Raw genomic sequence first — 23,275 nt, forward strand, 5'->3', positions numbered from 1 at the left:
AAAGACCTTCAGGACTGTACTAAAGCCAGCTCAAATTGGTCCTTGAAAGCTGATTTACATTTTCAGCATGAGTGTTTACACCTCAGAAATCTGCAAAGGTACTAGTCAGGGCTTGATTTATTGTTTTGATGATTTTGAGACTTAAGAAAGTGATGGTGAAATTCTCCGATTGAGAAACTTAAAAGTACATCATGAGTACGTTCTGCCCTTCCAGAGTTGGTTGTTAAATATCCACCAGCATAGTTCTGTATATATAAAAGAATATAAAATATTAAACAATAAATGAATAAAATAATGTAAAATTACATCAGATTGAGCTACAGGAATGTACCTTAGAAATCATCTATTCCAACTCTTCATTTTAAAAGGAAAGAAATTTACATAAAATTCTTAGTGTGCTTAATAGGTTTGAGTCCCAACTCTGTCTGCTATTTACTAGCTGTGTGACCTTGGGCAAATTACTGATCCTCTCTGGACCTCTGTTTTCTCAGCCTGTAAACTAAGGGGGTTGAACTAAATAAAAGACCTAAAAAGTTCTTCACCTCTTCAAATCCTATGATCACCAGTGTTTTGAGGAAAGCATCTCTAGTGCCTTACCTTTCACAGTTAGAAGAGTTCCAGATCCTTGAACTTCCTTATGTGTAGGTATCTCAATTGTTATTTTACATAAATAAATTCCAGAGTCATTTATTGTCAGATTGTTCAGTTCCAGAACTTCCGTCCTGGTCTCTTGGGTGAAATTGGACCTCGTGCACAAATTCTTCTTCTTAATGGAGACAGCATTGTCTTTGGGGGTGTCTCTCAGATGGGTAACATTGTCTTGGATATGGCTGACTTTTTTCCATTCTACTCGAAACTGTTCCACTTCAGAAGGGACATTCCAGGAACAGCTTATTTCCATAGATTGTCCCACCAGTAGCTGCAGCTCAGAAGGGGTCTGAGTGACTGTCAAGTTATCCAATGATGCCAGCACTTTTAGCAAAAAAAGAATTATCAATGTATTAACTACTAAAGAGAATAAACCAGAATATCTCCAGAATGGACTTGCCAATCCCTTTCTATGGTCTCACAAAACTCTGTGGGCCTTACTTTCTTCATCTGAAAAATGAAGTAGTAGATTATCCATAATTTTGGATTTAGAGCTGGCAGCGATCTAAGAGGGTAACCATCTCAACTGTCTCATTTTACAGATGATCAAAACTCATGATACCAAGAGAGGCTGCGTCATGTTCAAGATCACTCAGCTAATGAGTAATAAGTAAAGCAGAGAAATTCCCTGCTTTTAAGTTGCTACAGTCTAATGGGGAAGATAACATACAAACAAGTATGTACAAACAAGAGTTTATACAGACATACAGTACATATACATGTATATGCAGACATGTATGTATACATGCATACATATACACACATATGTGTGTATGCATATATATATGATAATCAACAAAAGGTAGGCACTAGCCATGAAAGTTTTCTTGCAGTAGGTAGGTTTTTAGCTGAGATTTGAAAAAAGCCAGGGAAATAAGATAGTAGACATGAGGAAGGAGAAAATTCCAGGCTGAAGGAACAGCCAATGAAAATTCCTCAAGATGGGAGATGGAGTGTCTTCTGTCAGAACACAGTGTCACTGTGGTGTTAGCATACATGAAAGAGAGGAATGTATGAGAAGACTAGAAAGGTAAGAAGAGGCTAGTTTATGAAGGGCTTTGAAAGCCAAACAGAGGATTCTAAATGTGATCCTGGAGGTAACAGGCAGCCAGTGGGGAGAGACTTGAGGCAGGGACACCAACCAAAGGCTACTGGGATACTTCAAGCGTGAGATGATGAGGGCTGGGCCTGGGTGGTGATGTTGTCAGAGGATAGCATGACCTAGGTAGGACTTACTTAACAATAGATTGGATATGAGTAATGGGAGAGAGGGGAGAGTCAAGGATGACACCTAGGTTTTGAGCCTGGGTGCCTGGGAGGATTACTTGATTGTCAGAAGAAAAGATGGGAAGAAGTTCAAATCCTAACCCTGCTTCTCATCTGCCATCTGTGTGACATAGGGTGAATTATTTAACCTTTCTGAAGTTCAGTTTGCTTATTTATAAAATGAGGATGTTGGTCTTTTCTAATCTGTAGGCTTTTCCAACCTTAAATCTAGTAGCCTATAAATCTGTTCCACTCTGGGAGTGTCTGTGCTCTTCAGTCATTACCTTGAAGAATCCAAGGTCACCTACACTTGAGATCTCTTTTAGTTCAACTCTCTTATTTTATAGATGAGGCATTGGAGGATGTGCTAGTGAAGGACAACCGATTTCATCGAAAAAAGTATGCTTAAGTTGGATATGTTCAGTGGAAAAGTGACAGGCCTGGAAGTATAAGGCTGGTCCTACCCCAAACAGAGTGACTATTCAAGTGACTATGGACAAGCTACCTGACTGGTAGGCCTTAGTTTACTCATCTATAAAATGAAGAGGTTGGATTTTGTAGCTGCTGAGCTTCCTACAAGTTCTCATGGTCTAGGCCAGACTTGTACAACTTTGGCAGGAGATAGGGACCAAAATTAAAATAGGCTAAACTTCTTCAGACTACGGATAAAGTTTTAGTGACTCACTTTCCAAGTAAAGGCATAATTAATTATTATACTATTTTGCAAACAAAATATTTTAAAAAGAGAAATTTCAATTAATGTAAATTAATTACACTTATTACTTAAGATTTCTATTTATCATGAAAACACATTAATGTTAAAAAATATTTGGGGGGAAGGAACCAAGATGGCAGAGTAGAAAGATGCACATATGCTAGCTCTTACCCCACAGTCCATAAAATACCTGTAAAGAAGAACTCTCAACAAATTCTAGAGCAGCAGAAGCCACAGAACAATGGAGTGGAGGAGATTTCTATCCCAGAGAGACCTGAGAGACTGACAGGAAAGGTCTGTCGAATGGGACTCAGAGCAGAGCCCAGCCCAGCCTTGGCCACGTGGCACTTAAAGGAACAGATCCAAGCAGGCTTCAGGGACAGAATCTCCAGCTGCAGCACAGATCCCTCAACCCACAGGTGCCAAAGGTCAGTGAGAGGGTCTTTTCGACTGGCTGAGAGGGAAGCAGGGTGTCCCCATAACTCAGGCCTCCTCAGGAGGCAGCAATAGAGGCAGTAGCAGACAGGGGCTCCCAAAGCAGGCAGTAGCCTGCATCCATTGTTGAAGGTCTCATCGTAAACCCCCTGAGGGAACTGAGCCCTGTGTGGTGGCCCTACCCCCCACCTGATCAGCTGATCTTAATCTCACACTGAATAGCAGCTCTGCCCTCACCTAAAGCCCCTGAGGGTTTGGAGCAGTTCATCTGAATCTCAGCCCCAGTGCTGGCTTGGTGAAACTGGAGGTGAGGTAGTTGTGGAGAGGAAACTCAGAAGTCAAGTAACTGGCTGGGAAAATGCCCAAAAAAGGGAAAAAAAAATAAGACCATAGAAGGTTACTTTCCTGGGCAACAGGTGTCTCTCCCCATCCTTTCTGATGAAGACAGGAAGAATAAGGCATGCTGTCAGAGGAAGTCAAGGCCTCTGTCTCCAAAGGAAATTTAAACTGGGCTCAGGCAATAGAAGACCTTAAAAAACAAGTTAGCAACTTACTAAAGGAGAACCAAAAAAATGCTGAGGAAGATAACACCTTTAAAAAGAGGCTAACTCAATTGGAAAAAGAGGTCCAAAAAGCCAATGAGGAGAGGAGGTTTTAAAAAGCAGAATTAGCCAAATGGAGGAAAAGGTCCAAAAGCTCACTGAACAAAATAATTTGTTGAAAGAGAGAATTGAGTTCAGAGAAATGAATGACTTTGAGTTAAACCAAGCAGTTAGTAAACAAAACCAAAATTTGAAAAGATAGAAGATAGTGTGAAACATCTCATTGGAAAAACAACTGACCTGGAAAATAGATTCAGGAGAAATAATTTAAAAATTAGGGGACTACCTGAAAGCCATGATCAAAAAAAAAAACAGCCTAGATGTTATCTTCCATGAAATTATCAAGGAAAAATGCCCTGATGTTCTAGAATCAGAGGACAAAAAAAAATTGAAAGAATTCACCGATCATGTCCTAAAAGAGACCCGAATAGAGAAACTCCTAGGAATATTGTGGCCAAATTTCAGAGTTCCCAGATCAAGGAGAAAATACTGCCAGCAACTAGAAAGAAACAATTTGAGTACTGTGGAAATATAATCAGGATAACACAGGATCTGGCAGCTTCAACATTAAGGGATTGAAGGGCTTGGAATGGGATATTCCAGAAGTCAAAAGAACTGGGATTGAAACCAAGAATCACCCACCCAGTAAATCTGAGTATAATACTTCAAGGGAATAAGTGGTCATTCAATGATATAGACAACTTTTAATCATTCATGTTGAAGAAAAGACCAGATCCGTATAGAAAAATTTGACTTCCCAAGACAAGAATCAAGAGAAGCATGAAAAGATAAACAGGAAAGAAAAAAATCATAAAAAACTCTCTAAAGCTGAACTGTTTACATTACTACATGGAAAGAAAATATTTTTAACTATTGAATCTTTTCTCAGTATTTGGGTAGATGGAGAGATTGTTCATACACACACACACACACATACACACACACATACACATAGATAGAGAGTACAGGGTGTGTTATATCAGAAGAGATGATATCCACACACACAAAAAATAAAATAAAAATTAAGGGGTGAAGGAGGAAAATTCTGGGAAGAGAAAGTGAGAAATGGAATGGGGCAGGCTATAACACATAAAAGAGATAAGAAAAATCTTATTCAATGGAGGAGAAAAGGGAGAAGGGGAGAGGGGAAAAATGAAGCTACTCTCTCCATACGTGGCTGAAGGAGGGAATAACATGCTCACTAAATTTGATATGAAAATTTATATCAGACCACAGGAAAGTAGGAGAGGAGGCAACAAGTGGGATGAGGGGAGTGTTAGAAGGGAGGGCAAATGGGAGAAGGGAGTCACTAGAAATAAACACTTTCGAGAAGGGACACGGTTAATTGTAGGGAAAAAAATAAGGAGGGATAGAGTAGGACAGAGGGCAATATAATTAGTATTACACAACATGATTATTATGGATGTCTTTTGCAAAAGAACACATATTTAGTCTGTATTGAATTGTTTGCCTTCTCAGTGGGGCTGGGAAGGGAGGGGGGGAAGGAAGAGAAGTTGGAATTCAAAGTATTAGAAAGGAATGTTGAGAATTTTTATTGCATACAATCAGGAAATAAGAACTACAGGGAATGGGGTATAGAAATTTATCTTGCCCTACAAGAAAAGAGAGAAGATGGGGATAAGGGAAGGGTGGGGTGTGATAGAAGGAAGAGTACATTGAGGGAAGGAGTAAACAGAATGCAAGGTATTGGGAAGCAAGGGGAGGGGAGTGATGGGGAGAAAAATTGGACATGTTACAAAGTGAGGTAAAAGCAATTAGTATTAAAACAATTGACTGAATTAATTACTGAGAATAAATCAATGACATCTTTAGTTTGGGGAAAAGAATTTCAGTCTAAATTTTCTAGAGGAAGGTAACCTCGGGTAAAATTTGGCATTGATGGAAAAGTTAAGGTTTTAATGGTAAATTTGATTTTATGATTGCTATTTAATCAGGAACTAGAACATGTATAGAAAGGCATGTAAACCACTTAAGACTTGTCTCAAAAGATGTTCCTTAGCCAAAGTGAAATTATAATCATATTTGAAACCTGGTTATTGGAACTTGCCATTTTTGGATGCTATGGGACTATTAAGAGACTGTTCTTCTGAGTCTAACTCCAGCAAGAAAGGTGATCTGAGCCTCCAATCCATGATGTCAGTAAGCTGGTGAGATGTTGGTATGAACTGCAAAAGGTGACCTCATGGGAAGGGTGGGAGAGCGGCTGTTCAGCATGGGTTAAGGTAGGATTCTCCTGACTCAATTTCTCCACTGACACCTGGCAGACTTTAAACCTGATTGAATGCAAGTGGATAATCTAATCCTGCCTTGAACTGACATGAAGTTGGGGAGATATTGTATCCCTGCTATGTCCCTACTCTTGGTGGAAATTTCCTATAGTCAAAAGGTTTGTAAGCTTAATACCAGATCTATTCAATTGGTAGGGGAACATCCAAGGTTAAGTCTAAAATTAAGCTATTAGGCTTAGGACTTTAGACCAACAACAATAAGTTAGAATCCTTTAATTCTTAGTAATACTGTGGAGACAATTAGGTTAAGAGCTTGTGAAGTTAGCAACATAAATATTATTTGTGTCTCACTTGGTTAATGTTTTTAAAAAAATTCTTTTGTGGTCCATATTGTAAATGTTTTAAAAAGATGTATCACCTGACCAAAAGTTTGGATTGTTTTATCTGTTATAAACTCTGTTATAAATGAAAAATTAAAATAAAAAAAATACTTTGCTAAGTGGTACAAATTTTAATAAATTTTTCAGGTTTTCTTACTGTTTATATTTAGTAACAACTGAAAACACAGCAAAAAGATACAACTCTCACTCCTCTCAGACTAAAGACAAACTGGTTGCCATGGGTCATGTGATAAATAGGAGAGAGTATGCAGTGATAACCCACCTGGCATAACAGTGACTAGTAGAAGGTGGGTTAAGTGGGTACCAACAAAGCACTCATTACATCTTAACTTTCTTTTATATCTTCTACATTTTTCATGAAATCATTTGGTGGCCTGCAAATGGCCCATGGGTCATATATTGTGTAGATCTGATCTAGGCTTTTTATGGGGAACTTACCCCAACCTCACCACCCCAAAACGCTGAGGACAAATTGGAAGGTCAGTGAAAAAAACCTGTGGGACCTGTGTGAAAGAATAATGTGGTCCAGCCTAAGCCCTAGGATGGCAGAGGGGGTGACAGTCACAGCAATAGAGGAAGGGACAGTGCCTATTTCTGGAGCTCTAGGTCCACAGATTGTGGTAGGGAATCAAGGGGTTGACAGTACACCCCCTCACCCCACTGGAAGCAGAGAACTACCTTGACAAAGAGCTCAAAAGCCAAGTAAATGGCTGAGGAAGTTAGCAAAAAAACAGAAAAAGAATAAGTCTATAGAATCTTACTTTGGTGACAAGGAAGATCAAAATATACAAACAGAAGAGGACAACAAAGTTAAAGTTTCTACATCCAAAGCCTCCAAGAAAAATATGAATTGTTCTCAGGTCATGGAAGAGCTCAAAAAGGATTTTGAAAATCAAGTAAGAGAAGTAGAGGAAAAACTGGGAAGAGAAATGAGAGTGATTCAAGAAAATCATGAAAAATGAATCAACTGCTTGCTAAAGGGGACCCAAAAAAATGGTGAAGACCAACCCAAATGGCAAAAGAGATCCACAAAGCCAATGAGGAGAAGAATGCCTTAAAAGGCAGAAATAGTCAGATAGAAAAGGAGGTCCAAAAGATCACTGAAGAAAATAATTCCTTAAAGATTAGAATGGAACAGATGAAAGCTAATGGCTTTATGAAAAATCAAGAAATTATAAAACAAAACCAAAAGAATGAAAAAATAATCAACAATGTGAAATATCTCATTGAATAAACAACTGACCTGGAAAATAGATCCAGGAGAGACAATTTAAAAATTATTGGACTACCTGAAAGTCATGATCAAAAAAAGAGCCTAGACATAATCTTTCAAGAAATTATCAAGGAAAACTGCTCTGATATTCTAGAACCAGAGGGTAAAATGGAAATGGGAAGAATTCACCAATTACCTCCTGAAAGAGATCCGAAAAGGAAAACTCCTAGGAATATTGCAGTCAGAGCTCCCAGGTCAAGATAAAAATATTGCAAGCAGTCAGAAAGAAACAATTCAATTATTGTGGAAATACAATCAGAGTAACACAAGATCTAGCAGCTTCAACATTAAGGGATCTAAGGGCTTGGAATATGATATTCCCAGATGTCCAAAAGGCTAGGATTAAAACCAAGAATCACCTACCCAGAAAAACTGAGTATAATACTTTGGAGAAAAAATGGTTATTCAATGAAATAGAGGACTTTCAAGTATTCTTGATGAAAAGACTAGAGTTGAATAGAAAATTTGACTTTCAAACACAAGAATAAAGAGAAGCATGAAAAAGTAAACAGGAAAGAAAAATCATAAGGGACTTATTAAAGTTGCACTGTTTACATTCATACATGAAAAAATAACATTTGTAACTCTTGAGACTTTTCTCAGGATTAGATAGTTGGAGGGATTATATACATATAGACAGAGGGAACAGAATTGAACATGAAGGGATGATATCCAAAAAAATAAAATTAAGTGGTGAGAGAGGAATATATTGGGAGAAGGAGAAAGGGATAAATAGAATGGGGTAAATTATCTCTCACATAAAAGAGTCAAGAAAAAGCTTTTTCAGGGAAGGGGAAGGGGGAGAGGTGAGAGGTAAAGAATGAACCTTACTCTCATTGGATTTGGCTTAAGGAAGGAATAACATGCACACACAATTTGGTATGAAAATCTATCACAAAAGTGATAGAAAAAGTATGAGGGAAAGAGGATAAGTGAGAGATGGGGGGAATGATAGAAGGGAGGGCAAATGGGAGGAGGGGGTAATTAGAAGTAAACACTTTTGAGGAGAGCCAAGGTCAAGAGAAAGAATAGAATAAATGGGGGGCAGGATAGGATGGAGAGAAATATAGTTAATCTTTCACAACATGACTGTTATGGAAGTATTTTGTATGACTACACATGTATAACCTATATCAAATTGCTTGCCTTCTCAATGGGGGTGGGTGGGGAGGGAAGAAGGTAGAGAAGTTGGAACTCAAAGTTTTAAAAATGAATGTTAAAAATTGTTTTTACATGCAACTGGAAAATAAGACATACAGGCAATGGAGTACAGAAGTCCATCTTGCCCTATAAGAAAATAGAGGGGAAGGGGATAATAGAAGGGAGGAGTGTGATAGAAGGGCGGACAGATTAGGGGAAGGGGTAGTCAGAATGCATACTGTCTTGGGGTGGATGGAGGGGAGAGATGGGGAGAAAATTTGGAATTCAAAATCTTGTGGAAGTGAATATTGAAAACTAAAAATAAATAAATAAATCAGTTTTTCAAAAAACAAGGAAAAATTTCCAGCTGGTTACTCATTCATTGATGGCATTTTCAGTTTTTGTATCAATGGTTTAAACATAATTAGATAAGAGGATGAAGATGGGTCAGGTTGTGTTTGGGAAATGTAATGCTTTTAATGATCCCAACCTACTCTTTGAAATTAAAAATCCATTTAAAAATGTTAATAAAAGAGTAATAGTCTTAGAATCTTAGATTTATTCAATTTACCTAACCTTTTTAGTCCTTACTTTCCTCATTTGTAAAAGGAAGGGGTTGGATTTGATAGCTTCTGAGTTCCTTTCTAGTTCTGCTGCCTCATTTTACAGTTGAAGAAATTGAGGCAGGCAGAGATTTAAGTACCTTACCCAGAGTCACATAGCTAGTAAGTATTTAAGATGGATTTGAATTCAGGTCTTCCGACTACAAGTTCTCATCCCTATTGGCCCCTCATAGCTGCCTCTGGGACCATGCTGTATACCTCTGAATCTGTAGATGACTGGCAGCACAGTCTATGTTCCTATGGGCTGGTCCACTCTTTTCCTTACACATAGGAGGAAAGTGAGAAGCAGAGAGAATCTCTCCAAGGTCACATGGCAGGTTAAGGGTAGAGTCAATTAGCCCTGAGGTCTAATCAGATATGGTTGGCTGTGCATACACTGGGAAGGGTGCCTCTTCATCTGCCTGGGCCAAATCACAAAACTACAAAGAAGTTTAGTGACTTATAAGAAACACAGATTGGCTCCAGGTGCTGGGGACCAAGAGGAAGAGAAAACAGTTTTTAGTTTTGTTCAAGAATGAGCACACAAAAGGAGGGAGCTGAGGTAGAACAGGTTCAGACCGGGAGATAGAGAGAGAATATCCTTGTTGAGTTGTTTTTTTTTTTTTCCTCAGGAAACCAGGCAAAAGGATAATTGACTGAGTAGACTCAGAGGGTCAGACTGACTTCAAGAAGGGGTGGGGAACCTGAGACCCAAGGCCACATGTGGCCTTCTAGGTCCTCAAGTGCAATCTTTTGATTGAATCCAAACTTAACAGAACAAATCTCTTTAATAAAAGGATGTGTTCTGTAAAACTTAGACTCAGTCAAAAGATCACACCCAGGGACCTAGAAGGCCACATGTGTCCTCAAGGCAAGCCACAGGTTCCCCACTCCTGAACATTCTAGGGAACCTGCTGGGAGAAGCTGAACCTGAAAGCTCTTCATTTCTTTGTTCATCAAAGTTTGAGTACTTGTCACATGAAGGGCATTAAACTAGTTGTTAAGAGGAATTTTTTGGTTCTAGGCCATTCCTGTCACCCTGTAGGGAACTTTTAGCATGCAAACTCCCTCCACAGATGAGATCAGCATCTCATCTATAACTTAAAGATCTTAGAGAGTTGTCCTGAGACTCAGAGAGATTAAATAACTTGCCTAAGGTCACATAGCCAGAATATCATGGATAACTCTTGAACTATATATCATTCTGAAGGAATATTTCATATCCCTTGAATAAAGTAAGTTCACTCTGTCCTTTTGGTGACCTCTCAAGGAATATAACATATGTGAGTTGGCCATGTATTAATGTTTTGGGAACTAGCCACCCCTGGAACACATAGATAATACTTGGAAGATTTGGCTAGTCTTCCTAATATACGATTAATTAACTTATATCTTGTGGCCTCCGTATGATATCTCCTTGATGGACAAAACCTGTATTCCCATGGCCATGTGCCTGACCAGCTTGGAACAGTGTGCAGAGCTGTTGGCAAAAAGCCTTCTTTGTCTAGGTCCCTATAAACTCTCCTTGCTTAGTGTAAGTCCTTGGAATCTCACCCATGGAGAGGACGCTCTGCCTGGGACCACTTGTTCCCAATTCAGACCCTGAAAGCTGTATCCTGGGATTCCCCAGCTGAGAAAATTCAGGTGTTGGTGCTTCCCTGAATTGGTGATGTTTTTCTATTTCCTCTTATATCTATATTAATATTGCTATAATTATATTAGTATTAGGCTATATTAATGATTTCTGCTGTAGCTCTAAACTGTTCATGCATTTGCCTTTTCTGTAAATCAATAAAATATCCAGCTTCTTCTTCTCAAATGTGTCTTATTGTAGGTGCGAGTCTGAACCATAAATTTCCTTAATCACACACTTTCTCATTTATCTGCCCACTTCACTGTGTTGCCAGTCATCTACAGATTCGGAGGTATACAACATAGTCCTAGAGGGTCCTAGAGACAGCTAAGAGGTGCCAATAGAGATCTGGACTTGGAGTCAGGAAAATCTGAGTTCAAATCCATCTCAAACACTTACTAACTGTGTGACTCTGGGCAAGGTATTTAATCTCTGTCTGCACAGTTTCTTCAACTGTAAAATGAGGACAATAATAGTACCTACTCCTCATGGATAGTGTGAAAATCAAATAAGATGATATTTGTAAAGAGCCTGGAAATTGTAGGTGCTTAATAATTGCTTGTTTCCTTCATTTTTTACCTGTCTAAAAGAAACTCTAAAACCATTAAGGAATGTAGGAACCTATGATTGTTCAACTTATTAGTAGTTTGTCCCCATCTCTATCTATATTCACAAAGTTGTTGTAAAAAAAAAACATTTAATCCTAAAAGCCAGTTCTTAAAATGAAGTGAACCTCAAAGACTTCATTTAGTGGAATTTGCTGACCATTTTAGGAATCAATTTATATTAAACCCTTTTATCATTCAATAAAGAAACACTTTCATGGTGATTTCTAGAGGAAAACATGGAAAAGTTCCATGAGCACAGTTTCCAATTGTTTGTATTATCTTAATTCAAGATTCGATAATCAAGCCTATGAGGTCCTGTCATGGGTTGTTAATGGAAAGAGACTAGGATAGGGAGTCAGAGGACATGAGTTCAAATCCTGGGGCTCTCACTTCCTGCCTGTGTGACCCTCAGCAAATCACTTCACCTTTTTGGTTCTCAGTTTCCTTATCTGTAAAACGAAGGGGTTGGACTAGATGATACTGTGATCCATTGGGATAGACTTTTAAAAAATATTTTTAATTTATGGAATAAAACAAGCATTTCCATATCATAGTATAATAAAAAAGATGATTGCATATGAAGCTGCAAATCTATTATATACAACTTGCTATTCCTTTTAAATATATAAAGTTATCATGTAAATTTATTTTTTCCTTTTTCTTCCCTCCCCTCCCTCTTACAGATGGCTACCGTTAGAAATAGACTTTTAAAATGTGAGGTACCACATCACACCTATCAGATTGGCTAACATGACAAAATAGGAAAATGATAAATGTTGGAGAAGATGTGGGAGAGTTGGAACACTAATTCATTGTTGGTGGAATTGTGAGCTGATTCAACCATTCTGGCAAGCAATTTGGAACTATGCCCAAAGGGCTACAAAAATATGCATACCGTTTGACCCAGCAATACCGCTTCTAGAACTGTATCCCCAAGAGATCATAAAAATGGGAAAGCATCCCACATGTACAAAAATATTTACAGCAGTTCTCTTTGTGGTGGCCAAAACTGGAAATCAAGGGGGTGCTCATCAATTGCAGAATTGCTGAACAAGTTGTGGTATATGAATGTAATGGAATACTATTGTGCTATAAGAAATGAAGAACAAAATATAAGAACAAGAAGACTTCAGAGAAGCCTGGAAAGAATTATATGAACTGATGCTGAGGCTCGGTCCTCAGGTTCCCCACCCTTGCATGAAGTCAGCCTGGCCCTCAGTTATATGAAATGAGTGAAAGGAACAGAACTAGGAGAACTTTGTACATAGCAACAACCATAGTGTGTGAGGAATTTTTCTGGTAGACTTAGTCCTTCATAGCAATGCAAAGACCTAAAAAATTCCCAATGGACTTTTGAGGCAAAATGCCTTCCATATCCAGAGAAAGAACTATGGAATTGGATCACAGGATGAAGCAGACTATTTTCTTTTATATTATGTTTTGTTTCATGGTTTCTCCCATTCACTTTAATTCTTCTATTCAACATGACTAAGGTGAAAATGTATTTAATAGGAATGTATGGGTAGAACCTACATAAGATTGCACGCCATCTCAGGGAGGGTGGGAGGAAGGAGGGGAAAAAAATCTAAGATATATGGAAGTCATTGTAGAGAACTGAAAAAAAATACAATAATTTTTAAAAAACAAAAAAATAAGACATTATATGTAACATTCCAAGTTCAGAATCCCCCCACCTCTGCAAAGGAGCTTTCTTTTCAAAAAATATCATTTCTGACTAAGAAGATTTTCTCTTAAGAAGCTTACCCTTAATTCGAAAACTTGGAAGAATAAACCTGCTTTTCCATCACAAAAAAAAGAAGAAACAGACTTTTAAAATATTCTATAGATGTGCAGATTTTGAAAGCTTTATAAAATGGTAGGCAGGGATTTAGAATATAAGTGCACCTAGAGGGAGGGGAGGCAGCATGGTCTAATGATGAGGGAATTAGGAAACCTGGGTTTGAGTAGTGGTTTTTCCATGGGCTACCTTTGTGACCTTGGCTGAGTCACATGACCTCTCTAGGCCTCAGTTTCCTTATATGTAATGACAGAGTAGGGATAGATCATTTATCAGGTCCCCTCCTACCTCCCAGGCTTGTTATAAGGAGCAAATGAGATCATATTTGTCAATCACTTAACCTAGTACCTGTTACATAGTAGGTAATTAATAAGGGTTTGTTTCCTTCCTTCCTTCCCTCTCTAAATCAGATGATCCTAGTTCTGTTACCAGCACTCTATGTGATATTGGGGCAATCTCTGAGCCTCAGTTTCTTTTACCTGTAAAATGGAGACCTATATTCTTTACATCATAGCGTTTGTGAAGACAGCATTATATAAATGTGGTCTTTTACAACTGAATTCACCTTCTTAAAGAATGATTTAAGGTAAGCCATAGATTCTAAGGATAAGATCTTAGATTCAAGTATTCATATGGGAGGGGGGATTAAAATGACAGCATGAGGGAGAGGGGGAGAAAGCAAAGAAGAAGGAAGAGAAGGAAGGAAGGATAGTGGGATGGAGAGAGGGAAGGAGAAAGCAAGGGAGAGAAAGAAAGGAAAGGAGAGGAGAGGAGGAAAAGGAGAGAGATGGAGACAGGGAAGAAAGGAAAAGAGACAGGGAGAAAGAAAGGGAGAATGAAGAGCAGGAAAGAGGGAGGAGAGAGGAAAGGAGAGGGAGAGGGAAAGGGAGAGGGAAAATGAATATGATGCAAGAGATGCTCTTACCTAGGTAATCACAGGCAGCCATCAGAAGAAAAAACTCCAGCACCCAGGCCATGTCAGGCAGGCCCCACTGTCAGCTGCAGCCTCAGTGACTGCCCCAATGGCTAGCTACATTTTTCATTGCACAGGGATGGATAGTAGTTCTGTTTATTTCCAGCGATCCTCTTGTGAAGTTGTTGTCTGTGCTTGCTGCTAGGAGGAGGAAGGCCTTGCAGCCGCACCACAGAGACAGGAACTCAAAACCCCAGAGACTATACAACACTCCTGACAATACCACATTAATGTGGAGGCACCAGGGGCCCCACCTACCTCCTCTTATGGACAAAAGTTCCCACGATATTTGAGAGGCAGGGCAGATAAGTCCAGGGAAGAAACTGAATATTTCACTGTGCAAAATAATAACAACTTATATTTCTATAGCATCTTTAGGTTTACAAAGTTCTTTTTTGTAAGTAGCTTTGAGTGTGTAGGTCACACAATTTCTTTTTCAGATGAGGAAACTGAGGTCAGTAAGGAGAACTGACTGATAATGCAGCAAGTTCATGGCAAAGCAAGGTTTTAAACCTAGGTCATCTGCCTTCCCTACCCTTTCTACCATCAGACACCACCTTACTTTGCTGCAGGCAGCTTTCAGTTCAAATGTGAATGCTTTTCAAGTTTATCTGAACCAAAAGCAGACTTCAAGCATATCCTAGGCAGCGTTGGCTTAGGCTTCAAAATGTCCACATTACCCCACCATTTGGTGTCCCAGGCTCCTTCTGTGTCTGTCGTTCTGTAGTTGGTGTCATGGTTAGTAAGAAGTGACATGACCCTCACTTCAGTGCTGGCCTGGGGCTGGCGATGTGACCAGCGCACAGCCAACTGTCTCCATTATCACATTTGGAGGTCTACTCCTATTGACGTTTGTCATAAGATGACATTTAATAGGGATCAAGGCAGATAGAGTCTGACATGGGTTCAGAAAACCAGCTCCTTTTCTCTTTCTCTCTTTCCATTTCCTCCCTTCCTCTCTCTTTTTCTTTCTCTCTCTTTTTTCCTCCCTTCTTCTCTCTTCTTTCCTTTGTTTCTTTCCCTCCCACTATCCTTCCCTCCTTCTCTTCTTCCTCTCTCCCTCATCCTCATTTTAGTCCCCCTCCTCCCCACCATGAATACATGAATCTAAGATCTTATCCTTAGAATTCATGGCTTACCTTTCTTTCTCCCTCTCTCTTTTCCTCTCCAACAAGATGGGGGAGGCATGAGTAAACCACAGTTTGAAGAAGATGTGGGGTTTTTTAGTGGACTGCAAGGTCAGTGACAGTGAAAAGTAGATGATGATGGCCAAAATAGTTGCTGAAATTGTGGGTTGCACTAAGAAAGGTACAGCTCCCAGGGATCCTGATAGCTTTATTGGTCTCAATTACTCCATCTGGGAGTTGGAGATTCCTTGTAGCTCTAAAGCTATGATGCCAGTGATTCTTTGCCTTATATGAGACTGAGGTGTTATAATACCTGTGATATTGTGTCCTGATTAGAAGGAAAAAAATACTTATTAAATACTAGATTAACGAAGCCAGGCACTATGCTAAAGACTTTACAAATATTATCTCCTTTGATCGCTGCAACAATCCTAGGAAGTAGGTGCTATTATTACCCCCATTTTACAATTGAGGAAACTGAGTTAAAGGTCAAGTGACTTGCCCAGGGACACACAGTAAGAAAGCATCTGAGGCTAGATTTGAACTCAGATTTCCTGACTCTGGTGCCCTCTGTTGGAATTATTAGGCGTATTTTGTTGGGATTTTAGGGAGAGTGAAATCTGTATTTTTAGTGCCCATGAGTTGAGCAGGGTAGGGAGGGTGGCTGGTAAAATCCAGTTGCTCCCATTGAATAATTGGTGGGGGACTTCTTTAGAAAGGAGAGGATATCCTGAAATATGATCAGGCTGTGGTTTATTTTTCAGTAATAGACAATCTACCTACATCAGTTAAAAAAAAAAGGCCAGCCTTTTTTCAGTTGACCTTTTCAGTCACAGAACATTAGAATGATTCAGTTTTCCACAAAACAAAAGTGAGCAGAGCTGACGTTACAAAGTGGGATGTTCTACCCTCAAGTTTTGATGAGGCACTACACTTGTAACCTCTGAAATAGATGTTCCTGGCTTTTTTTTAAAAAAGCATATAAATTTATCACTGTCTTTTGTTTTAATATCATCTGCATTTCCCCTTGGGTCTCCCACGGCTTTCCCAGAGAGACATCTTTTATAAGGGAGATTTTTTTTTTTTAAGAAAAGAGAGGAAGTAAAAAATTAGCAAAACCAATCAAGACATCAAAAAAGAATCAATGTTCCAGACCCAAAGTCCCCCTTTCTGCAGAGGCCACGCTCATACCTTGTAACTTTGTAACATTCATTTTCAATGTTTTGCGGTGGCTGTTTTCAGCTACATTGTAGCAGTCATTGTATGTACATATTATTTCTTTGGCTCTGCCCCTTTCACTTTGCATCAGTTCGGAGGTCTTTTCATGTGCCTCTAATTTGTTACCACTGAGTAACATTTTGTTATGTTGATATAGCACAATTTCTTTAGCCACTCCTCAACTGATAATCACCTACTTTGTTTCCAGCTCTTTGCCCTAACAAAAAGTGATGCTGGAAATATTTTTGTATATAGGGAACCTTTCTTTTTAATCAGATGTTCTTGGGGTATATGGCTAGCAATGGGATCTCAGGGTCAAAGGGGCTGGGCATTTTCTAGCTTAGAAACTTTCTTTAGCTCAAGGGGAGTTTCCAGCAATGATGAGAGCTTCATAGTATCATAGATTTAGAAATACAAAGGATCTTGGACATAATTAAGTTCAACCCCCTCATTTTATAAAGGAAGAAGTCCCAGAGAGGTGAAGTTATATAATAGTAATAATAACTAACATTTATATAATGCGTGCCATGTGCCAAGTATTGTACGATTATCTCATTTAATCCTCATGAAAATCTTCTGAGTTAAGTGCTATTATTATCCCCATTTAAAAGGTAAGGAAACCAGGACAGACAAAGCAGAGTCACACAGCTAGTAAGTGTCTGAGGCCAGATTTGAACTTAGGCCTTCCTTACTCTAGGTCTGGTGCTCTATCCACTGTACCACTAGCCTGCCTCTCATTTACTTAATGCCACAGAGGTAGCAGAGCTAGGATCTGAACCCAGGTCCTTTGGTTCCAAAAGCAGTGCTCTTTCCTTGATACTACATTGTAGCTCTATTCCAATTAACTGAATTCAACAAATATTTATTAAGGGCCTATTTACTATGTGCAAGGTATTGAGGACAGAGGATTGGATATACAGTTCCTGCCTGCAAAATCTTATGTTCTGTGGGGAGGTGGTCATGTGGCATTCATAATGATAAGCATAATGCAAGGCAATATACTATGGGGAAGGGGAGAAGAGAAGAGATCCAGACAAAGTGTTGTAGAAAACTTGGAGGAAGGAAGAAATGCCTTTTGGTGGAGAGATAAGGGAAAGAGCCAGATGTCTAGTTTGACCAGAACATAGAGTACGTGAAGGGAAGGAATGTGAAAGAGATCACCTGAAGAAGTAAGCTAGGGTGAACAGTTTTCTAGGTCAGGACAAAGAGCTTGGGTTTTATTGTAAGTCAATAGGAAGCTTCATGGTTTTTAGGCAGATACTGATAAAGACCGGATAAGTTTTAGCAAGATTAGTCTGGCATCTCTGAGAAGAATGGGTTGGAGAAGGGAGAGAAAGGAGAAAGAGAAGATGGAGCTCTTTGAGAGTAAGGATCGTTTCATTTATTGTCCTTTATTAATAAATTAATAAATGCCAATCTATTGATAGTCTAGGTGAGAGGTGATAAGGATCTGAACTAGGGTGAGGAAGGGGAAGGGAACAAGTATTAACGCTCAAGCCCTTCACAATTATTATCTCCTTTGATCTTCACAATAAACCTGGCAGGTAAGTGTAATTATTATCCTCATTTTGAGGAAACTGAGGCAGAGATTATGTGATTTGTCCAGGGTCACACAGTGTCTCATGGTGGTGGCTGTGAGAATGGAAAGGTTACAGATGCAAAAGGTTGTGGAAATAGGACTGATAGAACTTGGCAAACAGACAAATGTAGGGGTAACAGGGAAGAGAGAGCTGAAGGATAACCACAAAGCATTGATTTAGAGGTAGCTGGGTGGCACAATGGGTGGAGTGAGGGATGTGGAGTCAGAAAGATCTGTCACTTACTAGATTTGGGAGACTGGGCAAGTCACTTAATCTCTTGGCACCTCAGTTTTCTCATCTGTAAAATGGGGATAATAATGGCACCTACCTCTCAGGGGTGTAGTGAGGATCAATTGAGTTAACATATGTAAAGTACTCTAAACCTTAAAGCACTAAATAAATCCTAGGTATCATTGTTATTAGAAAAATGCTGATGCCATTAACAAAAATAGAGGCGTGGAAATGGTTGGGTGGTTCTAATGGGAAGATGATGAGGCCTGTTTTGGACAGGGTGATTTCGAGATGTGAGAGGACATTCAGATGAAAATATCCAACAGATCATTGCAAGGCTGGAGTTCAGGAGGGAGATAAAATATATAAATTTGGAAGTGAGGACAAAGTCAACCCGTGGGAATGGATGAGATCATCAAAGGAGAGGGTATAAAGAGAGGAGGGGCCCGGGTTACAGCTCTGGGTAGATGACTCAGGAAATGAAATCTAAAAAGAACAATCGAACTAGTAAAAGGAAAACCTGGAGAAACAGTGTCCCAGAAGCCAAGGAAGGACAGGGGGTTCTTAAACTTTTCTGTGTCATAGACCCATTTGGTAGTCTGGTGATAACCTATGCACCCATTCTTGGGTTATTTTTAAATGCATAAAATACATAGGATTGCAAAGGGAAGCAATTATTTTAAAATATAGTTATAAAAAATTAATTAAAAAAAAGACCCAGGTTAAGAACCCCTGAAGGAGGAAGCAATTATTAACAATGCTGAGTGTTGTGCAAAAAAAAAGTAGGAAGGGTGAGTACTGACAAAAAGCTATCAGATTCATCAGATCATAAACGTAGGGTTAGAAGGACTGACAGAAACCATTTAGTCTAATTTTTTCATTTTACAGATGAGGAAACTGAGGCTCAGGGAAGTTGTTAAATTACTTGCCCAAAATCAGATCCCTGGTGTCCTCTAAGAAAGCACGTTTTGTGGAGTGCTGAGGTCTGAAGCCAGATTGCAAGGGATTTAAATGAGTGAATATATGAGAAGGAAAGAGGCAGCTAAGTTTAGGACACTCTTTGTTAGAATTTACCAGTGAGAGAGAGGAGAGATAAAGGGAAATGACCTGAGGAAAATGGTAGGGTCAAAATGATAGTGGAGACCAGAGCATGTCTATAGGCAAGGGGGAAGGAGCCCAGAAAAAGGGAGACACTTAAGTGGAAGAAAGCAGGAATGTTCTGTAGACCAGACTTCTGAGCGAGCTAGGAGGCTCTGGTACCAAGGACGCAATGGAAAGCATTGGCTTTTGAAAGAGCATCTATATCATCCCTCATGTGAGAATGAAATAAATGAGGAGGGGTTAGGCAAAGATGTGGAGAGGTCCTGAGGTACAATGAAGGAGATGTGAGGGAATTAAAGGGAAACAATTTCAATCTGCTTCATGAAGTTGGAGGGGAAGTCCTCTGCTAGGAGAAGTCACCTTCTGTCCCTTCCCTCTCAGGAGACAGTCTTGCCTCCTACTTTCCTGAGAAAACCAGGGCCAGCTGACATATATGAGATGTGAAAACTGAGGCTCAGAGAATTGAATTAATTTCCCCAAGGTCATAATTCACATTCACACAGGACTTTAAGGCTGATAAATCACTTTTCTCATACCAGCCCAGTGAGGCAGGCATTACATATATTATTATCCTTACTTTAGAGATGAGGAAACAGAAGTTTCAGAAAGGTTATCTATTGGTAGCAAATAAACAACTGTTATTGAGGTTATGTGCCAGAGGCAGGACTTGAATTTTGCACCCAGTTCCAAGTCCAGCGCTCTCTGTTACACAAAAGTAGTAATGATTGGACCAGACTCACATTTATTGATTCCAGCCCAGAGCTCTAGTCTCCATCTTAGACTTTCTTCTTTTCTTAAAACTAGAATCACAGGATGTGAGAATCAGATTTATATGCTGTTGTGTTTGGAAAGGGTCTTAAAGCTCACCTAGGCTGATCATTTACATATGAGGAAACGATGGTTGAGTTATTCAGGTTGATAGGGCTATTAAGTGGCAGAGTTGGGCCCAGGTCTCCTGACTCTGCCTCCCACTGAGCATTCAAACCTACATGCAGAAAGATGCGTGATTATGCAAGAGACTAAAAACAGGAATGTTCTTTAAAGGTTCCTGAATGTTGGTGGGTGCATAATGTCTATTCATCAACTCAAAGGTGAGAATGGGGTCTAATTCCTTTGTCGCGCAGGGTTTGACATTCTCTCAGACGACAAATGTTTAGCAGCATGCCCATATATGAGGCAGGGGTTGGGTAGACTACAGAAGAAAAAAAAATCAAACAAAAACCAAGACTGTTGAATTGAACTCAGTTGTTAACAGCAGAAACTTTGACAAATGAAAACCTTTCACATGGTGGAAGCAGAGATGGAAGGCTCTGAATGTTAAAGGTCAACTTCAGTGCTTCCTCTGAAATGCCTCATCAAATACAAACCATCACTGTCAAAATTAACACAGAAAAGACCTCACTCACTGCTTCTTTCGCCAAGTCCCCCACTCCTCTCCTTTCTGGCATGGTTATCTCTACTATGTAGTCACAGAATGTGAATGCTGGGAAGGACCTTAGAACGGAGAATGTCAGGGCCGGAAGGGACATTAATTAGAACACAGAATGGCAAAGCTGGAAATGGACCTTTGTAGAATGTCAGAGATGGAAGGAACCTTATAATGTAGAGCAGAGGGTGTCAAACATGACACTTGGCTCACAATACTCACTCCCAAGTGTGGCTCAATCCAGATTAAAATAGAACTGGGAAATATTTAGCAAAATAAATAAAAACATAATAAAACAGAGAATATCAATATGTGACTTTCTAGGTCAATATGTGATCTGAAAGGATCATTCTTATGGCTTGGTGGTCTGTTTCTTCTATTGAAGTTCAACACTACTAATACTGAATGTCAGAACTCAAAAGTTCTGTTAGAATGTAAAACATTAGAGTTGGGAAGGACCTTGGAATGTGGAACATTAGGATCACAGAATGTTAAGACCAGAAGAAATGTTAGTCTAGTCTCACTTTTTTTTTTAATGGTTGAGGAAAATTGAGGCCCATAGAGGAAGTGATTTGCTCAAGATCACACAGCAAGTCCTGAGCACGACTTAGTATGTTGGGGGGGGGGGGAACATTCCAAACTGACACAGAGACACTCTTGGCAATGGGACCACTTGTATGTACCTGTATTGGTCACACATTAAGCAACAAGTGGGCTAATGCTCTCAATGGCAGCCTTTACTCCCCCAAGAACCCAGAATGCAGGCAGAGCTTATTTTTCTCTAGAGTTAATACTACGGGCAGGCAAAATAGGCAGCTTTAAAGAGCACAATGAGTTAAGATAACTGATATTTTATAAAGTTTTAAGGTTTGTAGATCAAATCATATTGCATATTTTATATGCATATTTTTAATGCCAGAAAAGCCTGCTCTCCCTAATCCACAATGATGTAGGTTACATTTCCTGCATGCATCATAACCATTTGTCTGGGGTACACAGATGCCTCGTCCCAGTTCTACCACTCAGCTTCCTATTTCCAGCTGCCTGGACTTAGTTTGTACATAGTCCAACATTTTGCACATGGTAAGGGCTTAGTAAATACGTGTTGAATGAATAGTGGAGGTTACTATACAATGAGATAATATACAAGGTCACCCACTGTCTCACAAGTACCATTTCAATTCCATTTGACCCTTACAAAGGGTCTGCTATGTGCAAGGTCCTCTTCTAGGCATAGTAGATACAAAGACAGATACAACACAGGCCCAGGTGCTAACGCTCTACCTTGGGGGTCTGAAATGGAAGGGGAAAGGACAAATACACAAAAAATGACACAAGGCAAAATGAAGTCAATTCAAAAATATCTAGGCAAAGTACCACAACTGGAGGAAGGGAAGCTCAGTTTCCCCCCGGGGCGATCAGAGAAGACTCCATGGAAGGTTGCATCTGAACTGGACCTTGAGAAGGAGGGACTTTAATAAACAGATGAGGAATTTATTCTTTCCACTTCTCTATCAGCTTTGTCAAACTCCTCATCATAATGGTTCTGCAAGTATTAATTGAGCATGTATTCTAGGCTTGACCTGAATACTAGCGGAAAAGAGGAGCTTGGAACACCTGTTCTGTGCTTTCTCAACGAATTCAACAAGGCAGGTGGGGAGAGATGACAAGTATACAAAATGAACCATGCAGGATGAGTCCATGTTAAACTACGGGGTCTGGAGGAGGTGATACTTCAGTCGGACCTTTTGTTTTAAGCACAGGGGTACAGCATGAGCACAGGAAATAAGAATATGGAGACTACTCCATATTCTACTATTGGAGGCACTGAGGTCTCCTTGATTCTCCTGGTTCAAATCCCATCATAGCCACTTTCTACCTGTGTGACCTGAGGCAAGTCACGCCATGTGCCTGGGTCTATTTCCTCTTTTATAAAAGGAGAAGGTCGCACTAGATAGCCTCTGAGTTTCTTTCTAGCCCTATATCAATGATCCCAGGAAGTCCTTCCAGCAGAATTTGTATTTCACCAGCAGATCTTTGAAAACCAAGGATAGTTACCTGAGGACTTTAATGGAAGCTGATTTGGGTTAATACTCAACCAAATATTTGTTAAGTACAAATATCTTTTTAAAAAAATTTTTTTAAATATTTATTTATTTTTAGATTTCGACATTCATTTCCATAAAATTTTGAGTTCCAATTTTTCTCCCCATGTCTCCCCTCCCCCTCCCCATAACACCTTGCATTCT

General features: G+C 39.5%; 1 long non-coding RNA gene across 2 annotated transcripts in view; it reads right to left on the reverse strand.

Annotated features, from left to right (window-relative positions):
* Positions 1 to 14,592, reverse strand: part of LOC140509794 (uncharacterized) — a 36,004-nt gene extending 21,412 nt beyond the window's left edge. The window contains exon 1 of one of the 2 annotated variants that reach the window (XR_011968921.1): positions 14,296 to 14,592. This is a non-coding gene — a long non-coding RNA (uncharacterized lncRNA). Of the gene's footprint in view, positions 1 to 597; positions 1,002 to 14,295 lie in introns of those variants that run through there. The other variant, XR_011968920.1, reaches the window with a different exon arrangement.
* Positions 14,593 to 23,275: the final 8,683 nt, after the last annotated feature.

Source organism: Notamacropus eugenii, chromosome 6 (genome assembly GCF_028372415.1).
Source record: "Notamacropus eugenii isolate mMacEug1 chromosome 6, mMacEug1.pri_v2, whole genome shotgun sequence".
Taxonomy (NCBI): domain Eukaryota; kingdom Metazoa; phylum Chordata; class Mammalia; order Diprotodontia; family Macropodidae; genus Notamacropus; species Notamacropus eugenii.